Raw genomic sequence first — 25,435 nt, 5'->3', positions numbered from 1 at the left:
ATGGACATGCTGCTCAAGGAGTTTGGAAGCAAAAGGGAGCAGTTTTATGGGGCGATAGCTAGGCATAGCAGTTGGGTCAAGGTTAGCTTTTTTGAGGATGGAAGTGATGATGGCATGTTTGAAGGCAGAGGGGAAGGTACCAAAAGATAGCGATAGGTTGAAGAGATGGGTTAGGGCTGGAATGAGCATGTTAGGCTAGTTTCACATTTGCATTTAAAAACGCAGCGTTTAAAACGCAAACGCAGGTGGTGAAAAAACGCATGTAAACGCGTGCAAACGCTGCGTTTTTTAGACGCATGCGTTTTCTCATGTGGTAAAAAAAACGCAGCGTTTTGCCGCATTTACATGCGTTTTTTTCCTGCGTTTGCGTTTTTAAAACGCATGCTGAGAAGTGTGTGACAGCTGCCAATCATCAAAATCATCTAGAAAACCCACTATAAATAGAAATAGCTAGGGTTGGGGTTAGGGTTAGGGTTAGGATCCCTTTATCACCTTGATGGTGGGGGTTGGCTTATCAGGGTTAGGGTTAGGGGTAGGGTTTGGATCCCTTTATCACCTTGATGGTGGGGGGTGGCTTATCAGGGTTAGGGTTAGGGTTAGAGTTAAGGTACCGTCACACTAGGCGATATCGCCAGCAATCCGTGACGTTGCAGCGACCTGGATGGCGATATCGCTGTATTTGACACGCAGCAGCGATCTGGATCCCGCTGTGAAATTGCTGGTCGCTGCTAGAAGGTCTGCACATTATTTGGTCGCTAGGTCGCCGTGTATCGCCGTGTTTGACAGCAAAAGCGACGATACCAGCGATATTTTACACTGGTAACCAGGGTAAACATCGGGTTACTAAGCGCAGGGCCGCGCTTAGTAACCCGATGTTTACCCTGGTTACCAGCGTAAAAGTTAAAAAAACAAACAGTACATACTCACCTGCGCGTCCCCCAGCCTCTGCTTCCTGACACTAAAGCGCCGGCCCTAAACTGAAAGTGAAAGCAACAGCGGTGACGTCACCGCTCTGCTGTTAGGGCCGGAGCTCAGTCAGCGTCAGGATGCAGAGGCTGGGGGACGCGCAGGTGAGCATGTACTGTTTGTTTTTTTAACTTTTACGCTGGTAACCAGGGTAAACATCGGGTTACTAAGCGCGGCCCTGCGCTTAGCAACCCGATGTTTACCCTGGTTACCCGGGGACCTCGGCATCGCTGGTCGCTGGAGAGCGGTCTGTGTGACAGCTCTCCAGCGACCACACAGCGACGCTGCAGCGATCGGCATTGCTGTCGCTATCGCTGCAGCGTCGCTTAGTGTGACGGTACCTTTAGGGTTTGGATCCCTTTATCACCTTGATGGTGGGGGGTGGCTTATCAGGGTTAGGGTTAGGGTTTGGATCCCTTTATCACCTTGATGGTGGGGGGTGGTTTATCAGGGTTAGGGTTAGGGTTAGCGTTAGGGTTAGAGTTAGGGTTAGGGTTTGGATCCCTTTATCACCTTGATGGTGGGGGGTGGCTTATCAGGGTTAGGGTTAGGGTTAGGGCTAGGGTTAAGGTTTGGATCCCTTTATCACCTTGATGGTGGGGGGTGGCTTATCAGTGTGTATTATTGTTTTTTTCTATTAAAATGCATGTGTTTGAACGCAACAAAACACATGTGCTTAAAAACGCATGCTTTTACATAGACAGCAATACGTTTTTTTGCCGCAAAAAAACGCCTCTAGAAATTACTACATGTTGCATTTCTGCAACCAAACGCAAGCACAGAAAAGACGCATGCATCGTCAAACGCGGCAAAATGCATACAAAAAAATGCATGCGTTTTTAATGTTAAATATAGAAAAAAAAAGCATGCTTTTTTTGCGCTAAAACGCAGCGGCAAAAAACGCAAATGTGAAAACAGCCTTAGTGAGGTTGGGGAGCAGGTGAGAAGGGATGGGGTCAAGTGCACAGGTGGTGAGGTGTGATTTGGAAAGGAGGTAAGTTCTCCTTCAGTGATGTTGGAGAGGGAAGTTATTAGGGAAGGGCAGAGGTGTGGTATATGGAGTGGTGAAACAGTAAAGTTTTGCCTTGTTTGATCGATCTTGTTTTTGAAGTAGGTGGCAAACTCCTCAGAGGAGATGAGCTGAGTTGGAGGTGGCAGTGGTGGGCGGAGGAGAGAGTTAAATGTGCTGAACAGTTATTTTGGGTTGTATGATAATGAAGATACAAGGTTAGTGAAATAGGTCTGTTTAGCAGAAGTGAGGGATAGTTTGAAGGCAAGTGTAGCTTGTTTGAAAGCAGTGAAGTCGCCTGGCGGGCGTGTTTTTTCCAATGCCGCTCTGCGACCCTGGATGTTTATAGGAGTTTTTTGGCGAGGCTGTTATGCCAGGGTTGCCTATTGATTTTTCATACTTTGCCATGCATGAGAGGGGCGATTGAGTCTATGGCTGATGTGAGGGTGGAGTTATAGAAAGCGGTGGCGCTGTCCGTGTCATGGAGTGAAGATATGGAGGACAGGGGTAGAAGAGAGTCTGAGAGTCTGTGAATGTCTAGGTGTGCAAGGTTTCTGCGAGGATGTGGTAGTGGCTGGACATAGGGGGCAGGTGAGGAGGACAAGGATGAGAAGGTGAGTAAGATGGTGGTCAGATGGGGGAAGGGAGAAGTTGTGAGATTAGATAAGGAACAGAGGCAGGTGAAGATGAGGTCTAGTGTATGTCCGTCTGTGTGAGTAGCTGTGGAGGACCACTGTGTAAGTCCAGAGGATGAAGTAAGGGCCAGAAACTTGGAGTCTGCTAGGGTTGAAGTGGCAGTTTTTAGAAAGAAGGAAACCCACTCCTCCGCCATGTCTGTTGCCAGAGAGAGGAGTGTGGGAAAGTGGAGGCCACCTTAACTAAGTGCAGCAGGGGAGGCCGTGTCAGGGGGGTCAACCAGGTCTCAGTGAGGGCCAGGAAGGAAAGGTTGCGGGAAGTAAAGAGATCATGGATCATGTGGTCTGCGGATGAAGCGAGGTGGGGGGATCAGAGAGAGGGGGAGATAGCTATTTGGTTCAAGGGTGCAGGGGTTTGGGGTTAGCGAACGAGAATGAGGATTAGTGGAGCAAAAACAGTGAGGGCAAATGTGAGCATGGTTAAAGAGCAGGGGAAGACAAGAAGGCAAGTGAAATTAGAAGACAGGGATTAGTCTTACCATCTGGCCAATTTCTGGACTATTTCTGGTATATTTGTGATGATACACTTAAAAAGATGTCACTTTAAATGATGTCACATCTGACTAAAGTCATGTCTGACCAGCTCCATTCAACTTATACCATTCAAGTGTCCATGAAATGAAGCCAGGTGAGAGAGGGGAGGAGGAAGGAGGTGGAGAACAGTTCACAGCAGCGGACAATTAGCAGATTGCAGTTAATGCAGCAGTTGACTACCATCAAAGATGAAGACAAAGGTAGGATAAGATCGAAAGATGGGGCTAGGTGTGAGGATCACAGACATGTCAATACGCATTCTGTAAATTTTCAGTATGATACATGGAATTAAAGTCAGGGAAAAAGAGGCAGCGTGCCAAGTAGAAGGATATAAAAGGATGGGGCCCAGGATAATGGACATAAACCAGAATGGGGCCGCGATGAGGGACAAATATACCAGTATAGAAGGTATATTTTTTATAATATATATATATATATATATATATATATATATATATATATATATATATATATATATATTTAGTTATTATAATTATTTTAGTTTATTTAGAATGGGGAGGAGGGTCCTGGTCTAAATCTTGCACAGGGGCCCATCAGACCCTAGTTATGCCGCAGCACATTGCTATAAGTGGTTAAAAATCTGTGGGCTTAAAGCCAATTACTATTATCTTAGACATCAAGTCAAATAAGAAATCTTGCTTAGCAACTACAATTAAAACAAGTTTCCACTTTATCTTTATTACATAACAAAAACAAATATAAGAAGTAAAAAAACTATTACAAATTGTGCTAGTCATCTTTTTCTACTTACAGTATATTAAGAAAGATGAGACATCAGTACTGTGCTTTATTTTTGCTATAATTACACCATATCGCATACGTTTTCTTGTTTATGACTTGGCAGTATACCAGGGCAGTGTGAGAGTAGACTAAAATAATTAACGGTAAGTGGTGGGGAACAATGTCCATCCAAAACCACAGGAATCGGGCTGACAGATACCTGTGGTTTTGGATGGACATTGTTCCCCACCGCTTACCGTTAAGGACGCTTTTGCTGAACTAGAGTGCGATCCTTATCCTCCTGAATCGTCATTCAGATAAGTTTTCTGATAGTCATAAGTATGTCTCCTGATGAACTGATTTCAGGGAAACGCGTCGAGAATTACATACTTTAAATGTCATATCACCTGGTTACGGACACTTGTGTGTTGCTTTATTAGCACTTTATTTCACCTGTTGGGACTTGCTGCTATAATTGCTTATTGCGATTGAAAGTTATTTCCCTGTGTAAGTAGTGCAGGGCGCAATCAGGGAGAGATTATGTTGAGTGGGGGTGCCATTTGCACAGGATTATAGGGTGCCTACCCCCACAGATAGGTAGGAATATATAGGCACAGAATATAGGTGTCCCGTGGTTTCTCCATTTTGGGAAAAGGTGCAATATTAAACAGTGTGCAAATATATCTGAAGCACACACTAGTGCACTGGGGCATGTGCAATATATTTGGGCACATGCTATCAATTATTATTTAGGACTATTTATCTAGTATGATTGGTCTGTTGTTTGATTGTCCTGCTTTTCTTTCCTGCAAGTAAGGCTACTTTCACACTAGCGTCGGGCTCGGCCCGTCGCTGTGCGTCGGGCCGACGTTCCCGATGCTAGCGTTGTCTCCGCCGCACAACGGGGGCAGCGGATGCATTTTTCCAGCGCATCCGCTGCCCCATTGTGAGGTGCGGGGAAGTGCGGGGAGGTGGGGGCGGAGTTCCGGCCGCGCATGCGCGGTCGGAAAAAGCGGACCGTCGTGAGCAAAAAACATTACATGTAGTTTTTTTTGGTCCCGACGGTCCGCCACAACACGGCGCAACCGTCGCAAGACGGTTGCGACGTGTGTCAATCCGTCGCAATACGTCGCTTAATGTAAGTCTATGGGGAAAAAAACGCATCCTGCAAGCACTTTTGCAGGATGCGTTTTTTCGGCAAAACGACGCATTGTGGCGGATTGCAGTTAACGCTAGTGTGAAAGTAGCCTAAGGGCTCATTAGGGCGATTTAGGGAGAGCCTACGTTGAGCGGGGGCACCATTGCCCAGGATATAGGGTACCAACCTCCGCAGCAAGGCAGGGGATAGGTAGTCCAGCCATTAGGGATACAGTGCACCCTGTATCTTTTATCTTCTTGTCAAACAACTGGCACTAGTCCAAGGTCGTCTGTGGTGTTTGTATTTTTTATTATAAAAATTGTTTTATAGGTAATTATTAAATGCTAAGTTTTATTGAGTATACTATTTTCTAATATATGGTGTTTTTTGCGGTGAGATTGAAAATTGTGGCACCTTTATTCTATGATCTGTGATATAATACGGTTATTACAAGAGGATGAAAAACTTTACACAGTTATGCAACACTGAAAACCTTTTCAGAAGAGGTAGGGTGACTGCATAACTAAATCCTATAAATAGGCACTGTATGTTTAGCATACTGTGCAAAAATACACAGTAGATCTAAAAAGTTTATACAACCATGTTAAAATGCCAAGTTTTTGTCACGTAAAATTTAATACCAAATGTATACCAAAAATAATACATTTCGGACTTTCCACTGAAAAAAATATTATTTTTTTTGGTGTGTGTGGAAGGGGGGAATAAAATAACAAAACTAAATTAAACTAAAAAAACTAAATTAAAATAATAAAACTAAAATTATGTGGTTGCATTAGTATGAATACATTTTTATAATCAGGGATATGGTTGCAATTAGCCAGTCAAATTTAAACTAAAATTGGTCTGGGAGGCTGCCAAGATGCCTGCAGCAACATTAAAGGAGCTACGGAAATGTGTGGCAAGTAAAGATTGTGACAACAATCTTTCAAATTCTTCATATATATGGCCTGTGGTGTAGGGTGGTAAGGCAAAAGCCTTTTCTTACAAACAGAAACATGGAAGCTTGACTATTCTATGCCAAAAACTACATCAAGTCTGCTAAAAGCATGAGGGAAAATGTGTTATGGTATGATAAGTCCAAAGCTGAACTTTCTGGCCATAAAGGTATGTTTGGAGCAACGCCAACACTACGCATCATCAAAAGAACACCACACCCACAGTGAAGCATGGTGGACGATGTAAAATGCTTTGGGGCTGTTTTTAGGCAAACCAAACTGGAGCTTTATTCAAGGTGAAGGTAATTATGGTCAGTTTCAATTATTAGTTAATTTTGCATCAAAAGCTTCAGGAAGATGAAGGTGAATTTAACTTTTCAACATAACAATGACCCTATGCATCCATATCAACAAAAGAATAGTTTTGACAGAAGAAGATCAAAGTTCTGGAATGGTTCAGCCAGAGCCCTGACTGGAATCCAATTGAAAAGTTTGTTGACATGAAGAAGGCTGTGCACTGGAAATGACTTTGCAATCTGACAGATTTGGAGTGCTAATGCAAGATAGAGTGGGCAATGATTACTAATTCTAGATGTGCCATGCTGATAAACTCCTACAGAATAAGACAGAATTTAATTGCCATAAATAGAACAAAAATATATATCAAAACATTACATTATTTAATGACTAGAGCACAGGATGAATGTCCCAGGAATGCTGGAAAAGCGCCCATCCCCCCACTCCCCCAGATGTAAATACCCTTGTAATGGTATGCATAAGGAAAAGCACCTACACTATCCAACCAAGGTCACCCCAAAACAGTGGGATTCTATAGTAATGCCATTAAGTATGGTGGTGGAAAGAGGGTGCTAGCACTTACCACTACACAGAGGTAAGAGGGGGCGGTCGGGGGATGGTCCCCAATGCACGTTTTGTGGCCACCAGTGCCACTTCCTCAGGGGGAAGTGGCACTGGTGGCCACGAAACGTGCGTTGGGGACCATCGCCCGTCCGCCCCCTCCTACCTCTGTGTAGTGGTAAGTGCTAGCACCCTCTTTCCACCACCATACTTAATGGCATTACTATAGAATCCCACTGTTTTGGGGTGACCTTGGTTGGATAGTGTAGGTGCTTTTCCTTATGCATACCATTACAAGGGTATTTACATCTGGGGGAGTGGGGGATGGGCGATTTTCCAGCATTCCTGGGACATTCATCCTGTGCTCTAGTCATTAAATAATGTAATGTTTTGATATATATTTTTGTACTATTTATGGCAATTAAAGTTTGTTTTATAAATCATTGCTCTGAATTTTTCTCCTTTTGGCATGGTTTGTTTTGAGCTGATTAGGTGAGGTCGGGGTCTTTTGACGTATCTATTGCCAGACCTCGTGCGCTCACAAAATGTACTTGGGAGTTTTGTATTCAGAATAAGACAGAATGCTGTAAGAAATTCAAAGGGTACTTTAACAAAATATTAGTTTAAGGCAGTAGAGTAGCTTCTGGGGGGGCAGAGGGGGTAATTTCCCAAGGCCCCGCACTCTGAAGCGGCCTACCCAGAGCTACGCTACTGCAAGTGTATCAACGTGTGCATAGCAACACGATCTCCCTGCTCTGCCAGCCGGCCGCAATGGGGCCCCTAAGTAGGAGGGGGCCTGGTGCCAGCAGTGGGCCCCCGCCTGTCATTGCAGGGTCAACTGTATCGGCATCAAGCTGATACAGCTGACCGCATTGATGGGAGAAGGAGCATGACGCTCCCTCTGACATCATCCCCCTCTCAGAGTCTGACGCAGACACTGACAGCGGGCACGCTGACATCCCTGGCCGGCATCCGCTGTCAGGAGATGAACGGGTCGGAGCTCAGAGCACCAGAGGCTGCCTATGGGGGGCTGCATAACAATAGAGAGGCTGCCTATGGGGGGGGGCTGTATTACGCCAATGGTTTAAGGGTGTTTATACTTACACAACCACATTATTTTTGTTCTATATTTTTCTTTTTTCATGTAAAAGATTTTAGTTTGTGTCTCAATTCAATTGTACAGATAACAAGTAACTTTAATTGTAGGGGAAAAAAATCGGAAATGATTGTTCTTGGCTTTGTTAACTTTTTTATATCCACTGTAAACCACAAGCAAATATAAGACACACTGCAATATATTTTATTGGATAAAAATGCTTTTTCCACAACTTATTATTAATTTCTTATCATCCCTATCTTGAGAGATGAGTCAGACTTTTAACTTACTGAGGGATGGGGTTACATGTTTCTGGTGGAAGTGTATGAAAAAAGGAAGGTGAGAAGAGAGCGGCTGGATAGAAAAACAGGTGGATTCACAGCTACAATGTTCTGTACTGCTGCGTAATGTACTTCATGCTACTGTGGCTTCTGAGTGTGTTCTATAGGTAGATAGGAGATAAGTAGCCTGGCATCTCTAATTATAAAGTCTTTGAGAGATATCATGGCAACTTATCTCCGCCCACTAACTCAGGGACAACTGAAAATTGCAGAGAGTGCAGCAGATGGGAAAACTGTTGAAATGTGCCATATTCAAGTCATATAATGGATTCTAGAGATAGCATTCATTCTTACATATAACAGGCTACCCCTAAGTGATTAAAAAACAAGTTATAAAATACAACATACATCTTTCACAATACATTTCAATCTGCTCTATAACATGCTCCCTACATATTGGATTGCAATTTCAATGTGATAGATTCCTTTTAACCTCCATTCAGATGAAAGTATTTTTGACTTGTATCTTTAACCGCATAGCACAAGGACCTAATGTTAGCCTATGTGCCAGTTCAATTTGACTCTTTGGGCGCTATGATGCGCTTTCTATTGCAGACGTACCCCTCTCTGTATGCGCTCTGTCAGGAGTCATGTGCTCCTGGCTCCTGAGCTGCAAATCTTTAGGCAGGTGGGGGGTTTTCAGTAATTGGTGGGGGTCTCAGGACCCAGACCCAATGATCTTCTTGTAAGGTTTAGTTATTCCTTAACTCTTATTTGGAGATTAATCAAGGTAGCATGGGATAAATGACAGTAGCATTCACCTGCTGTAAGATGTAGATCTCAGCTTTCTACATGTGTCAAAAAACCTAATCAAGCTAGTGCCCTTATATCCAAGAACAGATTAGGAAAATGTTGCATTAATATTTCTGTTGTATTGTCGGTAATCCTCTTTCAAGATTTCATTTGCTGTAGCCTGTAGGAAGCATGATTGAATTGCACTCCTTAGTATAAAACATGCAATTCATTATGCTCTGAACACAATTTAATTCCGGGAAACATTTTTTTTTTTTTACACAATACAGAAGTAATCACAATGAAAAGAATTTCTTTGGTATTTTAGGGCACATTAAAAATATCAAAATGATTCAACAGTATAAACCAAATCAATGAATGTCGTTTTTATAACTAGTCAAAGAAACACCTCCATTTTTAGTCAAGGTTAAAAACTACATGAAAAGCATGCAACAGTGACAATAAGTTTGTGATATGAACTATTAATTAATATTTTATCTAATATAAGTAATTTTAGTAGAATTTTTGGCACCTTGTCAATATCTACTGCATCTATGAAACATTTATTTATTTTTAATATATTTATTATATTGTGTAGATTATATTTTTGTATATGTGAAAATTACAACTCTTATATTGTATATTGTAGCAAAGCAATACTAGTTAGAATATCAACATCGATGGTACAGTGTCTGATTGGTGAGGGGAAGACTGTATTTTAGCTTTTCAAGTCACATATACTCCTATGAACAGACTCCTGTGGATATACCATAAAAGTCTTTTGCAGCGCCCCAGAGTCCTGGTTGTTGCAGTACTGTGGCTCCGCCACTAAGGGGAGCTATGGTACGTCTGATGGCACTGAAGGAGTTCACCTGACCAGGTATCACAGACACCAATACATTTCACAGCCGGGCCTCCAGGGGGAGCTAAGGGTTCTATTCATTAGGCCACTCATCACATACTGGTAAAACTGGGGGTCAGGCAGGAAGTTAGATCAGAAAGCTGACTGGGTTGGAACCAGGCAACACCTTGTGGCAGAGGGTGTTGTGGGGGAAGATTCGGTAGGGCCCCTGTCGGGGGTGGGATCCTGACAGAGGCCTGGCAACTTGAGAGAACGTCACAGGACCGTGCCTGCTCAGCATAGCGGCGGTGCCCAAGGAAGGATTAGAAGCGAGATAGATTGTGCTGAGTGAGAAACGAGATCAAAGCAACAAGGAGAATACCAGTAGGAGTCGTGCTGTGAGACCGAGGCAACATCCTACTGAGGCGCACAACCGGCGGCCGGAACGCCGAGGAAGTATTCATAAATCTAGCTTCAAGCAATACTTCAAACCAACGGCAGGACAGTCAGTCATAGGCAGGCTGTCTCACCTAAATCACCTACGAAGACATAGGGGGCAACCTGTGGAGAGGGGCGACTCTAGGGTCCCGGAAGAGCTCCGAGCCTACCCGTCATACGGGTGCCGTCCTAACCGTAACATTAGGGAGGGACGGAAGATTAGCAGAACATCATCTAATCGAGTTGTGAGGGAACTTAAGAAACAGACACAACAGTTGTGGGGACTTTCCGTAAGCACAGCAGGGAAGGACCACAACACATAGCGCTAGCAGGAAGGCACAGATTTCCACCTGCAAAGAGAACTCTGGAGGTGCCATTGGACCGACCGGACTTGCGCAGCCTGGTTAACCGTATTCCGGATTGAGGACCCAGAGATCTTCAGTAAAGAGGTAAAGAGACTGCAACCTGGTGTCCTCATTATTTACGGCGACCGGCATATCACAACTACACCATTATTCCACACTTTCTCCGGATGTCCCCCTGACAGGCAGGGCCATGGACCGGGCCTAGCCACCGTGACAACCCCAGAGCAGAGACTCAGAGGCCCGGTACCGGGTACCCCTCGGCCCTGCGCCAGTGGGGGCGCTCCATTTTGGCGTCACGAACAGGATCTACTTAAGCCTGAAGAATCAGGTCATGTGTGCCTTGGAACTGTGATTTATTGTGCTTGGACTGTACTTAATTGCAAAGACTGTGCTGTGCCACTTGCCGCCAAAATCCGCCGCCATTACAGTGCTGAGGAGAGCGCAGGAGAAGAAGAGGGGCGTGGAGTGGGCGTAGACAAGCTGGAGAGCGTGAAGGGCAATGGCCGCCCAGTCTAAATATTTCTGCACTGTGAGGACGTGTCCGTCAGCAGCAGAGATCCGCCTCCTGATCCTCAATGGAGGGCGGAGACCGAGGAAACGACACCGCCCACGAAGGAGAGAGCGGGAAAAAGACCAGGAAGCGACCCATGTGGGGGACGCCATGGCCAGCAGCTCTGAACCCGAAAGTGGGGTAGAAGCGAAAGTCTCCCCCAACTATCCGGATGAGCACAGCAGCCAGTTCTTCGTGGACAGCACCGAACTCCTGCAGGTCGAGATGGAGAGCTTGCTCGACCAGCTCCTTCAGCTGAATGTGAAGGCCCAGGCTCCGCACCAGGCAGCGCCGGACAGCAGTCTTCCAGCATCGGATCTTATACTGCTGCAGAGGTCCTCGCTGACACCGCCAGAGGAACCCGCCGTGGAGGAAGAGCCTGCATCGGCTGGTGAGTCCGCCGACCCTGTTCCGCCGGCCGAGGGCTTGCTAGTAGGCCCCGTTGCGGCACCCCCTCTCCCTGGGACCCATAGACTTCAGCGCCTGTTGCCATGGGAGGAGCCCACGGGTATGGAACACTGCCTGAAAGCCCCGCTTCGACCCACTGCTCTGCTGTGTGAAGTCCGTGCAGAGCGCACAGTGTGCCGCTGGGTGAACCCAGGATCTAACCTTATGGGGTTCCCCTGGGTGAAGACCCAGGAGGGAGAGATGGTACAGGCCCTAAGCTGGGAGGAATACCAGGTCCAGCTAGAGCAGCAATGGCAGGAGAAACAGAAAGAATACCAGGCCGGACTAGAGACCTACCACCAGAAAGATTTGGCAGTCAAGGATCGGGCCCGCAAGGACCCCACCGCTCACCAGGCCCGGCGCAGGCAGGGCACCATCGTCACCTTCAGGCTCCGCGGAGGTTGGGGCTTCATCAAAGAACCGGGCCTGTATGTGGAAGTGTTTGTTAATCGGAGGGATGTCGAGTCTCACTTGAGGGAGGGTCACCCAGACCGGGACCTCCACCCCGGGGATGAAGTTACCTACACCCGGCACTTTGGGGAGAAGGGATGGTTCGCTTTAAACGTCCACAAGAAGAAGCTGGTGGAACCCTCGACTAAGGTGCCGGAGAAGATCTCTCCCGTAGCCAAGGTGCCCCCTTGTGGTCGGCCCACGATCACCACTGAGACCACCATGGTCACCCCAACGGGCGTGATCGTGAAGGCTACGACTTGCCGCGTTATAACCTCCACCGCTGTCGGGGCCACGCAGGTGCCTCCTCAGGTGACCCGCGTGTCTACTGCCCCAGAACTGAAGACTGTGGGTACACAGACCCCCAGCTGGGATAACAGCCTCCCTTATGCAGTACCAGGCGGTTCGCAATACCCAAAGGGGTTGCCTCCGCCGGTGCTGCCTCCTGATTGGTTCAAATAAATGTTTTAGTATTCTGAACATGTACATAGTTCTTTAAACTGTTTGTTTCCTGACTTTGCTGCTAAACCCGTCTAGGGTTAACTCTTAAAGGGATCCCTTTGTTGACCCGGGATCCTTGCTGCTTTTTGGTTATTTTCTATTTTCTTCTTCGTTATCAAGAACTGCCGCAATCATGAACAGTGCATGATACAAACTGCTTGTAAATAGTTTGCACCTTCTTAAAGGTGCTCCCTACTGGTTTTACTTAAAGAAGGACTCTTTGCGAAGATACCGCACCGGAGCCTTTGCTGAGTATGGACTGGTAGTTTGAGAAGATGTGCTACCTCATAAAGACTTGGTCCTCTCTTAAAGGGGATGTTCACTTGTTGCATTTAAAGAGTGGTATTGCTTTAAGACAGATAGATAGCAATAATGTCTTGACAAGAGAAAGTGATGATAATGCTTACATGTAGAAAATTATTTTATTGTAAAATAATGTTATGTTCTATACTGTGTATAGTAGTTGAAAAGGCAGTAGGCCCGGGCTGAACGGGGCGGTCCTGTATAGAAAGGAGAGGCAGAAGGTCTGGTGCCGTTAGGACAGGCGGTCCTGCAGACTTAAAGTAGGAGAATAAAAGAGAAAAGTTAATTGGTATTATAGTGTTTTTTATAAGTAAGTCTTTAGTGGATAGGAAGTGTACGTCCTTAAAGACAATGTTAACTTATGATTCAAAAGTTTGCACTGAGTAGAATACCCGGTTGGGTAACAGGAGTTATTTATAGCCTGTAATTTATGATGTTTAACCATGTTTGTAACGTTCAAGTGTCCTCACCTCCCATAAAGGGAAGCTCTGTTCAAGCTTATTTATTGTTATTGCATTTTCAAAATTGTATGTCTTTTTGCTAACCTGTATTGTTGTTTTCTTCCCAGTCCAGGAGTACTGGATTTAACCGGGGGGGAGTGCAGCGCCCCAGAGTCCTGGTCGTTTCAGTACTGTGGCTCCGCCACTAAGGGGAGCTATGGTACGTCTGATGGCACTGAAGGAGTTCACCTGACCAGGTAACACAGACACCAATACATTTCACAGCCGGGCCTCCAGGGGGAGCTAAGGGTTCTATTCATTAGGCCACTCCTCACATACTGGTAAAACTGGGGGTCAGGCAGGAAGTTAGATCAGAAAGCTGACTGGGTTGGAACCAGGCAACACCTTGTGGCAGAGGGTGTTGTGGGGGAAGATTCGGTAGGGCCCCTGTCGGGGGTGGGATCCTGACAGAGGCCTGGCAACTTGAGAGAACGTCACTGGACCGTGCCTGCTCAGCATAGCGGCGGTGCCCAAGGAAGGATTAGAAGCGAGATAGATTGTGCTGAGTGAGAAACGAGATCAAAGCAACAAGGAGAATACCAGTAGTAGTCGTGCTGTGAGACCGAGGCAACATCCTACTGAGGCGCACAACCGGCGGCCGGAACGCCGAGGAAGTATTCATAAATCTAGCTTCAAGCAATACTTCAAACCAACGGCAGGACAGTCAGTCATAGGCGGGCTGTCTCACCTAAATCACCTACGAAGACATAGGGGGCAACCTGTGGAGAGGGGCGAGCCTAGGGTCCCGGAAGAGCTCCGAGCCTACCCATCATACGGGTGCCGTCCTAACCGTAACATCAGGGAGGGACGGAAGATTAGCAGAACATCATCTAATCGAGTTGTGAGGGAACTTAAGAAACAGACACAACAGTTGTGGGGACTTTCTGTAAGCACAGCAGGGAAGGACCACAACACATAGCGCTAGCAGAAAGGCACAGATTTCCACCTGCAAAGAGAACTCTGGAGGTGCCATTGGACCAGCCGGACTTGCGCAGCCTGGTTAACCGTATTCCGGATTGAGGACCCAGAGATCTTCAGTAAAGAGGTAAAGAGACTGCAACCTGGTGTCCTCATTATTTACGGCGACCGGCATATCACAACTACACCATTATTCCACACTTTCTCCGGACGTCCCCCTGACAGGCAGCGCCACGGACCGGGCCTAGCCACCGTGACAACCCCAGAGCAGAGACTCAGAGGCCCGGTACCGGGTATCCCTCAGCCCTGCGGCAGTGGGGGCGCTCCACTTTACTTTTAGAATTCATAAATGGTAAATATATTAGAATGATGGGTGTTCAACTGAATGGTGGCTATTTAAAGGGCCACTGTCACCCCTTCCAGCCGTTATAAACTAAAAGAGCCACCTTGTGCAGCAGTAATGCTGCATTCTAACAAGGTGGCTCTTTTAGTTTTTGATTCAGTTAATCCCTGAATAAAGCATTTTAAAGTTTGCCACAAGTACCTGACTTTGTACCTGGAGGCGGTCCGAAGCCTCCTCTATGAATCTCCCAACTGCCGTCACTCTTCTCTTCAGGGGCGATGGTCGCCGCCCCCTGCGCGCTGTTTCTTCTTAAATCCGGCGCCTGGGCTGTGCGTGCCTGCCTGGGGCAGGCGCAGTCTTCATTGTCAGTCACAGCTCAGATGCAGGTTGCCGCAATATACACCAATCCTCACCAGCGTTTGGAATGAAGCAGCCGCAAATAACAATGCTGGAAGGCGGGGGAGCAGGGGGAGCGTCCGAGATGGGGGAGCACCTGAACAGCGCAGTGCGCATGCCCAGGAATGCCAGCCCCGCACTGTGCATAATGAATAACACAGTGCGGGGCGGGGATTCAGCAACAGGGTGGCCGCACTGCCTGCACAGGCGCAGTCAGGCACCCTGCATCTGAGCTGTGACTGACAATGAAGACTGCGCCTGCCCCAGGCAGGCACGCACAGCGCAGGCGCCGGATTTAAGAAGAAACAGCATGCAGGGGGCGGCGACCATCGCCCCTGAAGAGAAGAGTGACGGTAGTTGGGAGATTCATAGAGGAGTCTTCGGACCGCCTCCAGGTACAAAGTCAGGTATTTGTGGCAAACTTTAAAACGCTTTATTCAGGGATTAACTGAATCAAAAACTAAAAGAGCCACCTTGTTAGACTGCAGCATTACTGTTGCACAAGGTGGCTCTTTTAGTTTATAATGGCTGGAGGGGGTGACAGTGGCCCTTTAATACTATATGTGCCTGATTATCTACCTTCCACCCGTAAAATCTCCTTTTAGGTGGTGGTACCAAGCGTGGGTCTTGGGGCGATTGCTTTACCTAAATGACCCGGGAGCCACTGTTTGAAATGATTTGTGTCTAATTATACAATTCTTGTAAGAAGTCAAAGTGTTGTCATCAATCATGGATGGAGTGACTTTATAGGCAATACAAAACTTACTGAAACTTTGTTATATATTTTCAATGAGATCAGTGCATTATGTGTAGTATAGCCTGCCATATTATTGTTATTATTATCTATTATTATAGAGTCATTTATGGCGCTTTACATGTCAAAAGAGTATACTGTACATAATAAAAGACAAGTACAGTAATCTTAAACAATACAAGTCACCGACTGGTACAGGAGGAGAGAAGACCCTGCCCGTCAGGGCTCACAGTCTCAAGGGATGAGTGAGGATACAATAGGTGAGGGCAGAGCTGGTCGTGCAGCGGTTTGGTGGTTCGGTGGTTACTGTAAGTTGTAGGTTTGTAGGAAGAGGTGGTTCTTCAGGTTCCTTTTGAAGGTTTCCACAGTAGGCGACAATCTGATATGTTGGGGTAGAGAGCTCCAGAGCAGGGGGGATTGCAAGGGAGAAATTGTGTATTCAATTGTGGGAAGAGGAGATAAAAGGGCAGTAGAAAAGGAGATCTTGTGAGGTTGTGTTCAGGTAAGTACTGGGAGATGCCCTACTTTATTAGAATTAAAGGGTTATCTGCCACAGTTTTTTTCTTATTGGGTTAAGTACAGGCAGGTATAGTTGCTAACTATCTGCTTGTTCTGCCCAGGGCTGATCTCGGCTGACTTAGAGCAGTCACAGACCACTCCTGCTGGTGTTTCTGTGGCTTCTGCTGATATCATGTCAACAGAGCAGCTTCTTCTCTTCTGCTCTGTTGATGAGGCATCCCTGCTGATGTCATACTGATGGACAATCAACTCCCGCTGTGTAACTATGGGAAGCTTGGCTGTCATTCAGTATGACATTGGTAGTGACTCCCCATCAGTAGAGGAAGAGCTGCTTTGTTAACTTGAGATCAAATGAAGCAGCATAATCATTAGGAAAAACAGTCCGTGACACTCTAAATCACCGGGAAGAACGGCCAGGTAGTTACAAACCTACCTGCCTGTAAGTTCTTAGCCCCATGTTAAAAAAATACAGAAGTCCCAGATAGCTCATTTAGATGATAAAATGTATACATCTCTTACTGAATTCACTGCCTGTGACCTAAGTAGTCATGGACCTGTATTGCCCTTTCTGGCTGAGACAATTCTGTGATGTTACTGTATAAATGTAATTCTATGCATGTCTTTCAATTAACACAAGCTCAGAGCTATTCTATAACCTCATTATATATATTCTGTAGAACGGCTCAAAGTCTCCATTTAATCCCTGGCTAGATTATCCCTTCACTGCAGTAAATTATACAGTGCTATATTTGAATATGCGTTGCACAGAGAAAACTGCATAAGGAACTGTGTCAGCACCTGCTCAAGAAAAAAATGGCTTCTCCTAAGCTGTTGATAGTAACTTCTGCATTGCCAAAGAAGCCATTGTAAACACATTTCTAAGTGCTCTAATTGTATTTTACCTATAATTTTCCTGTTGGCTAGGTTTTCGACAAAAGTTTCAGGTTCACGGTAGCACCTGTGGTTTTGCGCAGCCTTGGTCACACAGTCTATCTAAGATGTGTCAAGAAACCAAGCTCCCCACTGCAGTATAAAGAACCGGTAAGATACACGGCAGGTCTAAACTGCTCATTAATATGCACAAAAGCAGTCCTGATGAGAAGCTGTCAATGTACAAAGCCAAAGCAATTCTGTTTAAGACCTTTCCAGGGAGCAGCCTGTGTTTTTTCCTATTAAAACCTCCTTTTCTACATCTTGACATTATGCTAATATTTTACATGAAAGGAGTAATTAAAGGTGCTTCTTGCAATATATAACACTGTGGATCTGATAATGACAGATGAAACTGTTTCTATTCTAGGAATGATTTTTTATTGTAGGTGCTGCGGAATGTGGTAAGATTTATTTAACAGTTAAGCACATTGTCAGTCATCGAAATTTGCAATTAGTGAAGATTTGGGGTTTTCTAATTGAAGAAGTCTTAGTTTTCTATCTAAATGATTAAGTTGAGTTGTCATTAATTTAATGAATGCGAAAAGTATAAGGTCTACAAAGTAATTTTTTATTTTACTGTCCGCCTCATGCTATAAGCAGGAATAAGTCAAGCAGATCGTTTTAACCTTAGTACTGGCATTAACACATTTATTGCTGCTAATTATCCGTGGATGTGAAATCCTTAAAATATAATTGCCATTAGAAGGACTTTCACCTACTGGCTGGAGTTTAAATACATTTTTAGTTTATGAGTCTTGTAGTTTTAGCTGCAGAGATGTGGGTTTGGGTCGAATGTCTTAGTGAATGGAATTTTATGAATTACCTGGGTAAAATGTATTAAAGGGGTTTTTCCATCTCCAATTCCTATCCCAATATGTATCAGATATAATAATAATATTAGCAAATACCTCCAATTAGAAATGGAGGATAGTTCTTACTATCACTTACCCCATGTGCAGGGCATTGCAGTAGCTTAGGTATCCATGGATTGACCACTCATATAGTGACAGTTAATTATTAGTGATGAGCGAGTGTACTAGTTGCTCGGATTTTCCCGAGCACGCTCGGGTGTCCTCCGAGTATTTATGACTGCTCGGAGATTTAGTTTTCATCGCGGCAGCTGAATGATTTACAGCTACTATCCTGCTTGATTACATGTGGGGATTCCCTAGCAACCAGGCAACCCCCACATGTACTCAGGCTGGGCGCCGATATACTGCTTACAATGATACTTGGGTTGATGAAATCCGTCTTGTGGTTGTTGTTTAATCTTTATTTTCAGTTTTGTGTAATGATATGCTCGTGCTCCGGGGCGGCCTGTGGGGGGTTGGTGCATGTGGTGCTCTGCTTAGATATTCATAATACAGACTGCTGACAGGTCACTGCTCCCTCACTGACCTTCCCCCTAGTTTACATAATGAATATCTGTACATACTGAAAGAAAAAAAAACACTTCTGCAGGCAGGTGCCGACAGTGGAGGAAATTTTGGAGGAGGAAATATTTTTTCTCCTCTAGCAAGGTGGCGCCACCGGCGCCTGCACAATAGCAGCTATCGGATCACCTCTATATACACACCAATAGCTGCTATTGCGCAGGAGTGGCAGGTGCCATTTTCAAATTATTTTTTTTTGTTTTTACGTGCTCAATAACATCAAGAACAGTTATTACTAGGACATGCTATTATGCTGCAGTGCACCTGCCTGTAGAAGGTTTTTTTTAATTCAGTATGTGCAGGTATTCATTATGCAAACTGGAGGGCAGGTCAGTGAGGGATCAGTGACCTGTCAGGAGCCATCAGTATGAATAATCAGAGCACCACATGCACCAACCCCCCACAGGCTGTCCCGGGGCATGAGCATATAATTAACTCAAAACTGAAAGTAAAGATTACACAACAACCACAAGACGGATTTCATCACCCAGGTATCATTGTAATCAATATAACGGCGACGACCTGAAACTGTGTGTAGGTTACTGTGCACAATCCTGTTGACAGGTTCCCTTTAAAGCTTGACAGAATGCATGTGCTGGCATTCTGACAGGATCCAGAAGATTTTTACTCTCCCACCCACTCTATTTGTTAATCGTTACTGTCGCATTGATTTATTGAATGGAGGCAACATTTAGTCATCTGGCTGTGTGATCTTTTATTAATTATTTAACAATAGACTGGTTGATTGACTTGAGTCAAGTAAGGACTGAGTCGTTAAAGTTTTATGATAAAGTTATATGGTATTTATTTGGATAATATTGAATGATATCCTTAATAAAGCACTGCATCGTTAATTATCCAAACTGTTGTTGAGTTTTGAAATCATTTTCTGATAATTAATTGTATTGAATTTATTATTGATTAAGGTTTATTAATTTGAACAGCCTTGTATTCCCATGTATTTGATTAGATGTGCATAAAGGGATTGTCCATTCCAAATCGAAAAGTCTGCAATCACTCTGTGTGACTGCAGACCTATGAATCCCCCCAGTGCATGTACTGTGTGCTGCGGGGATTTGCTGGTTTCACAGCTGGGACTGGAGGGTATGTATGAGTTATGTACATAGTTATATATACACTTGTATTGAGCGAAGCAGCGCTCCATCTAGTGATGCAACCATCCAGTGGGCATGGTCGACTGGATGCCTCGGCCTTGCTGCATATAAGTATGGAAGCGAGACCGCGCTCACCGGCCAGGAGGATGTATAACGTATACATACTCTCCGGTCCAGGGTCTGAAACTGGTGAATCCCTGCAGCGCACAATGCGTGCGCTGAGGGGATTCATAAGTCTACGGTGTAATATGCTGGTGTACATGTGCGCTGAGGCCATTAACAAATGTAATATAGAATAAAAACATAATGAACACTTCAGTAAGAAAATGAATAGCAACATATGTTAAAATAAAGCAGAATATCAAGTTGCATTTTTTTAAAATAAAAAACCGTGTAAAAGCTATTCTGCCACAACAAGGTATACTCAATCAGGATGGTCCCCTGAGCTATACACCTTTATCTATTCAGCTTTCATAGGCAGGTGTTAAACACAGTCAGACACAGGTCCTGCTGTGCCCCATCTATAATTAGGCATGTTGGCATATCATGAGGTACAGATAGAAACCATCCTGACTGGGTTCACTTTGTCACTGTGGGATGGCTTTTACACTTTTTTACCCAAAAATGTCAAATAAGTGCACAATATTTTTTTCTATTTGTTGCTATTTATTTACTTAATGCAGCATTTCTACACATTAGACTAGTATAGTACGGTTTTTCTTCCTTTTTATATATTTGGTGCATCAGGACTATTTTAAGCAGCCAGAAAACCTCTTTAGCTACATGTGGTATTCATTATCCACACTATATATCTAACCCTGACTTTATGACTAAGCATCAACCAAAATAACATGAAATACAGAAATTGGCCTCAGCCACATCACAGCAATAACAGTTTTTAAGAGCTAAGAAACGTAGTCAAAGATATACAGTATGAATGTCAGTGAAAAATTAAAGTTGTAAGTCATATAAAATTTAAATATCTTCATCTCATAAATGCTCATAAACCTGAAGTCCTTCTATATTACTACACATGACAGGTATTCACTTCAGTAAGTATCACCATATACAACTGTGATGAAAATTATCAATAAAATCCATGCAATTTACAATACCCTGAAATACGGTTATCATTATTACTTTAATTTCTAGGTCTGAAAGCTTTTCAATGTTTTTGCCAATAATATTACATTATATAAAATAATTTGTATTTAGAAAAAATCATCCTTTGACGTGTAGAACAAAAACAAAAATAAGTAATTCTTGGCATCACGGTAGAGCTGAAGGGTTGTCATCATAAATGAGTATTGTCAAACAGGGCTTGTAAATTGAAGCAATCTTGCCATTTACATTTTTTACATATTTTCTGCTATTGTTGACATGTTAACACTTCCCTTTTCTTTTGTTTATAGTTTGCTGTCTTGGCGACTGACCACCGCTGCTAGACAGTAGAACATGAGCAATGACCAGGATTTCTGGAACGAGCTATAACCTCCTACTCCTGGCCAGCTTCATTGCAGTACTTGCAAGAGAGACAGCAGCGTTGGTTGGTTTCTTAGGGTTAATATCTCAAGAATGACTGTAGATTTTAATGAGTAGTAAATTGTAAAAGTGCTTGTTTTTTCTCAAGATAAGATTCACATGTGAAGATGGAGATATCCCTTTAGGATTTCCATTTCTGATGGATATGAATTAAATCCTCTTTTAACAATTGACAACTGACGCCAATCACCAGAATGATGGGGTAGAAGTCTCCTTTTTTTTTAGCTATACAGTAGTCCTTTCCAGACATTGCACAGGGAATTGGTGCAGAGATACAATTAAGTTAGCAATGACATATGGTAGTTTTCTACAAATGTGTGGATGTGCATGGAAACCCCCCCCCAAAAAAAAAAAAACTGCCATGCTTAATATCAGTGGGAGTTCAAGCATTTGTCCTTTACATAATCAGAATTTGATGAAATATCAAAGCAATATTTTAGGACTTCTAATGGTGGGTTGTCCCACACATTATGATTACCAATCCACAGAACAAACCAATAATATGAGATCCGTGGAAATCCGACACCCCATACTCCCACTGATCAACTTACATCTGCTCTAGCAGCGGCCAGGTATAAGCAATGTATGGAGTAGAACAGCAAAGTACAAAGTACAGCAAACATTACATTGCTTAGTGGCCGCTGACCAGTACTGCACGCTATCTCCTATTCTACCTTTAGCAAAATCTCTCAGTTTATTTTTAGTTTAATACTACGTAAAATACAATTGACTATATTGATTTATATTGATGATCCACCCTTAGTATAGGTCATTAATATCAGATCAGTGGAAATACAACGCCCTGCCCATTGATCAGTTGTTCCTGGTGCTGGCGCCGACCCGAAGTGCTTAGTTGTGAAGCAGAATTACACTGCTTTGTCAACTATATAGTGTCCAACCCTCATCAATCTAAAATTGATGACCTATCATCAACATAAAGGACTGGCTCTGAAAGTGTTACTGGATTGTAGAATTGGTGCTCCTTGCTTTAGATATGGAGTAACGAACACTAATGAAGTACAGATGTAGCATTTCTTAGATAAACGATCAGCGTGGTCAAACGTTTGTTTGGCATGGTGTTCGTTCGAGCATAATACAAAGTAAATGGGCAGCCACGCTATTAAAACTGCATGGGTACACTCCAGTAACGGCGCAATGTGCCAAGCATGTCAACGTACAGATTGTAACATCTGCATGTTCAGAAATCTATTGCTTTAATCATTGTAGTCGGGTTACACTTTACTGTCTAGATTAGATTCCACAAAAACGTACTGCACTTATATTACAAGTAACAAAATCCAGAAATGGTCCCTTAACTAAGAGGCTGTAAACATTTCCTCAGGCGCTGAAGTATTAACACATGGATTTTCTTGACAGGAGCAGCACTGGGTCAATGTAACAGATATAACAACATTGTACATTAATATCTAGCAAATATCCTTCCGAAGTAAAAAAAAAATATTTAGACAAGTCCTGGGATTTGATGATAGTGACGCTCATGGAAACATATTGGAAAATTAAAGCTCATCTCTGGCATTTCAATCCGCAAGAGACAAGCTTCCTCTGATAGGAGATTTGTCAAATGAAGATCCTATGTACAATGATTGATTTCATTGTTCCAAATTTTTTCTACTACTCTATGTCAAGAATATATTCCAGTGGCAGAATCAATAGCTAAACCCCCCTGAAGGGAAACATACCGTGTATATTTTTTGTCAGTTGCAGAATATATTGAGATCTTGATCTCATGTCTTCCATTCAGAAACAATAAAGGGACACATTCACAGCTGCTTTTTTCACTTATTGCCTTTAACTCCACTTTATTGGTGAGCGTTATATTAGTTGCATGTATAACAAATTTCTTCAAAATTATTTCTATAAATGTATTTTCTTAGCCAAATATGTGTTCTATTGTAATATACTTTATTCTACTTTTGAATGTTATCATGAAAACCAGGTGAAATGCACCAAGAGCAGAGTCAATTTTCTATGAAGCATTTTACTATATGACGGCCATGCTGCTTAATTCAGATTGAACACAAAAGCAGTAGTATACAAACCATATCAAATACATCCGAACCTAAAGTGAGAAGAATAAAATACTTCTTGGATAACTAATGGAAGGTAATTAGTTGTGTAAATCAAGAAAGATGCACTTAATAGGGAATTCTAGCCAAAGTCAATTTCTAAAATGTCATATAGACATGTCAGTAAATGGTAATTAGTGCAAGCCCATATGTTCAGACTAGCATTGCTTTTCCAAATGAATGAGTTACTTACTGGTTGATTTTCGTCAGTTCACATTTCTGTCACAATATCCTATCCCACATTATAATTTAAAGGGCAACAATGATAAAGCATGTAAAAATTAGTCGAAAGGTATTCATCATTTTTATCTACCTTCTTTAATTTTTTTCCATTGCTGCACCAAATGAATATTATCTTTGGAAAGAAGGTAGTAAATATGCTTTGCCCCAAGGGTACACCCAATGCATTATCTCCAAGCAATATATTATAAACAGTTTGTTCATTGGCATCCCCTATTATATTCTTTGTGGCTTTACATTATGCACTTGTGCTATGTATTTTACTATTGTGTTTACATCTGACATACACCGCAGTGCTGTATAGCATTTGTCACCACTCTCTGACTTTCTTAGGGAACACAATCTAAATTTCAAATTAACCTTCAATACTAGAATGTTTTTGTGTGAAGAAATAAATGCAAACCCAAACCTTAAAGAAGCATCCCCATTAAAGTAGTTATCCTCCTAATACATTGCAATCATCATATTACATAGCACTGTGTCCCTACAATTGCTCATTTTGCCTTTGTACTTAGTTAATTCTTCTCTTTTCCATTAGGTCTATGACATCACATGATTCAAAACAGACTAGTTGAATTCTTCAAAGCTTTATATAGAAATAGGAAGTCTCTTTTCCCTGCATGAGTCATCCAACTCTTCAACTCTTGACCAAGCTGCTGTAACCCCCCCCCCCCCGCCAGGAACTTTGCAGTGTTGATGAATTGTAGTCCCAATGATGATTCATGCTGGAAAAATAGACCTAACTTGCTTTCACTGCACAGCCCCTTTAAGTCGAATAAGAAGCACCTACTGTATTAATCAGCTTGTTAGACATTTGAATAATCCAGACTGCCGTTGGCCAGTTGAGCACCAAAATACTTCTGAAAAGTCATGCACTGTTGCAGGCTTTTGAACTGTGACCTGTTAACAAGCTAGATGATCCAACTCCTCTCGAGTCCACAGGATACAACTGTAGTTTCCATAAAGAATTTAAAATTGTAACATTTTGATTCAGATGACCACAGAATAGTTTTCCATTTTGCCTAGGTCTATTTTAAATTAGCTTGGTCTAGAGAAGAACACAGCGTTTTCTGACTGTGTTGATAAATGGCTTCTTTGTTGAATGATAGAGCTTTAACTTGCATTAATGGATCCTATGAAGTGATTTGTACAATCATATCATACAGATTTTAAATGCTGTGCCTCCTTTGATCACAAGCATCTAATACACACTGTAAGCGTAGTCCCTTGTGAACATGGGTTTCTCCAGAATCTCTGAATCTTTTGAGGACATTATGTACTGTAGATAGTGGGGTATTCAAAGGCTTTGCAATTTTACGTTGAGAAACATTTTTTTCTGAAATTGTTCCACAATTGTTAAACACCGTTGTTCACACATTTCTGAACCTCTGGCCAACTTTGCTTCTGAGAGACTCTGCCTTTCTAACATGCTCTTTTCATACAGTCCTTTGACTAAGTTGAAAATTGACCCTCTAGCTGTTTTCCATTTGTACCACTTATTTTTCTAGTATTTTCTTAACCCATCCCAATATTTTTGAAGTGTTTTGCTGCCATCAATTTTTAAATGGTTTAATTTTTTCAAATAAAATGGGAAAATGTCTAACTTTCACCTTGATATGACTTCCATGTTATGTTGTGAATCAAATATGGCTCCAATAGATTTTTCAACCATTATATTCTTGTTTTCTTTACAA

General features: G+C 43.2%; 1 protein-coding gene across 1 annotated transcript in view; it reads right to left on the bottom strand.

Moving 5' to 3' along the window:
- Positions 1-25,435, bottom strand: part of UNC13C (unc-13 homolog C) — a 1,212,529-nt gene that overhangs the window by 91,606 nt on the left and 1,095,488 nt on the right. The window lies entirely within an intron of this gene.

This window comes from Ranitomeya variabilis, chromosome 5 (genome assembly GCF_051348905.1).
Source record: "Ranitomeya variabilis isolate aRanVar5 chromosome 5, aRanVar5.hap1, whole genome shotgun sequence".
Classification (NCBI taxonomy): domain Eukaryota; kingdom Metazoa; phylum Chordata; class Amphibia; order Anura; family Dendrobatidae; genus Ranitomeya; species Ranitomeya variabilis.
The sequence above is the reverse complement of the archived record's forward strand: the minus strand, read 5'-3'. Positions and strand labels throughout refer to the sequence as shown.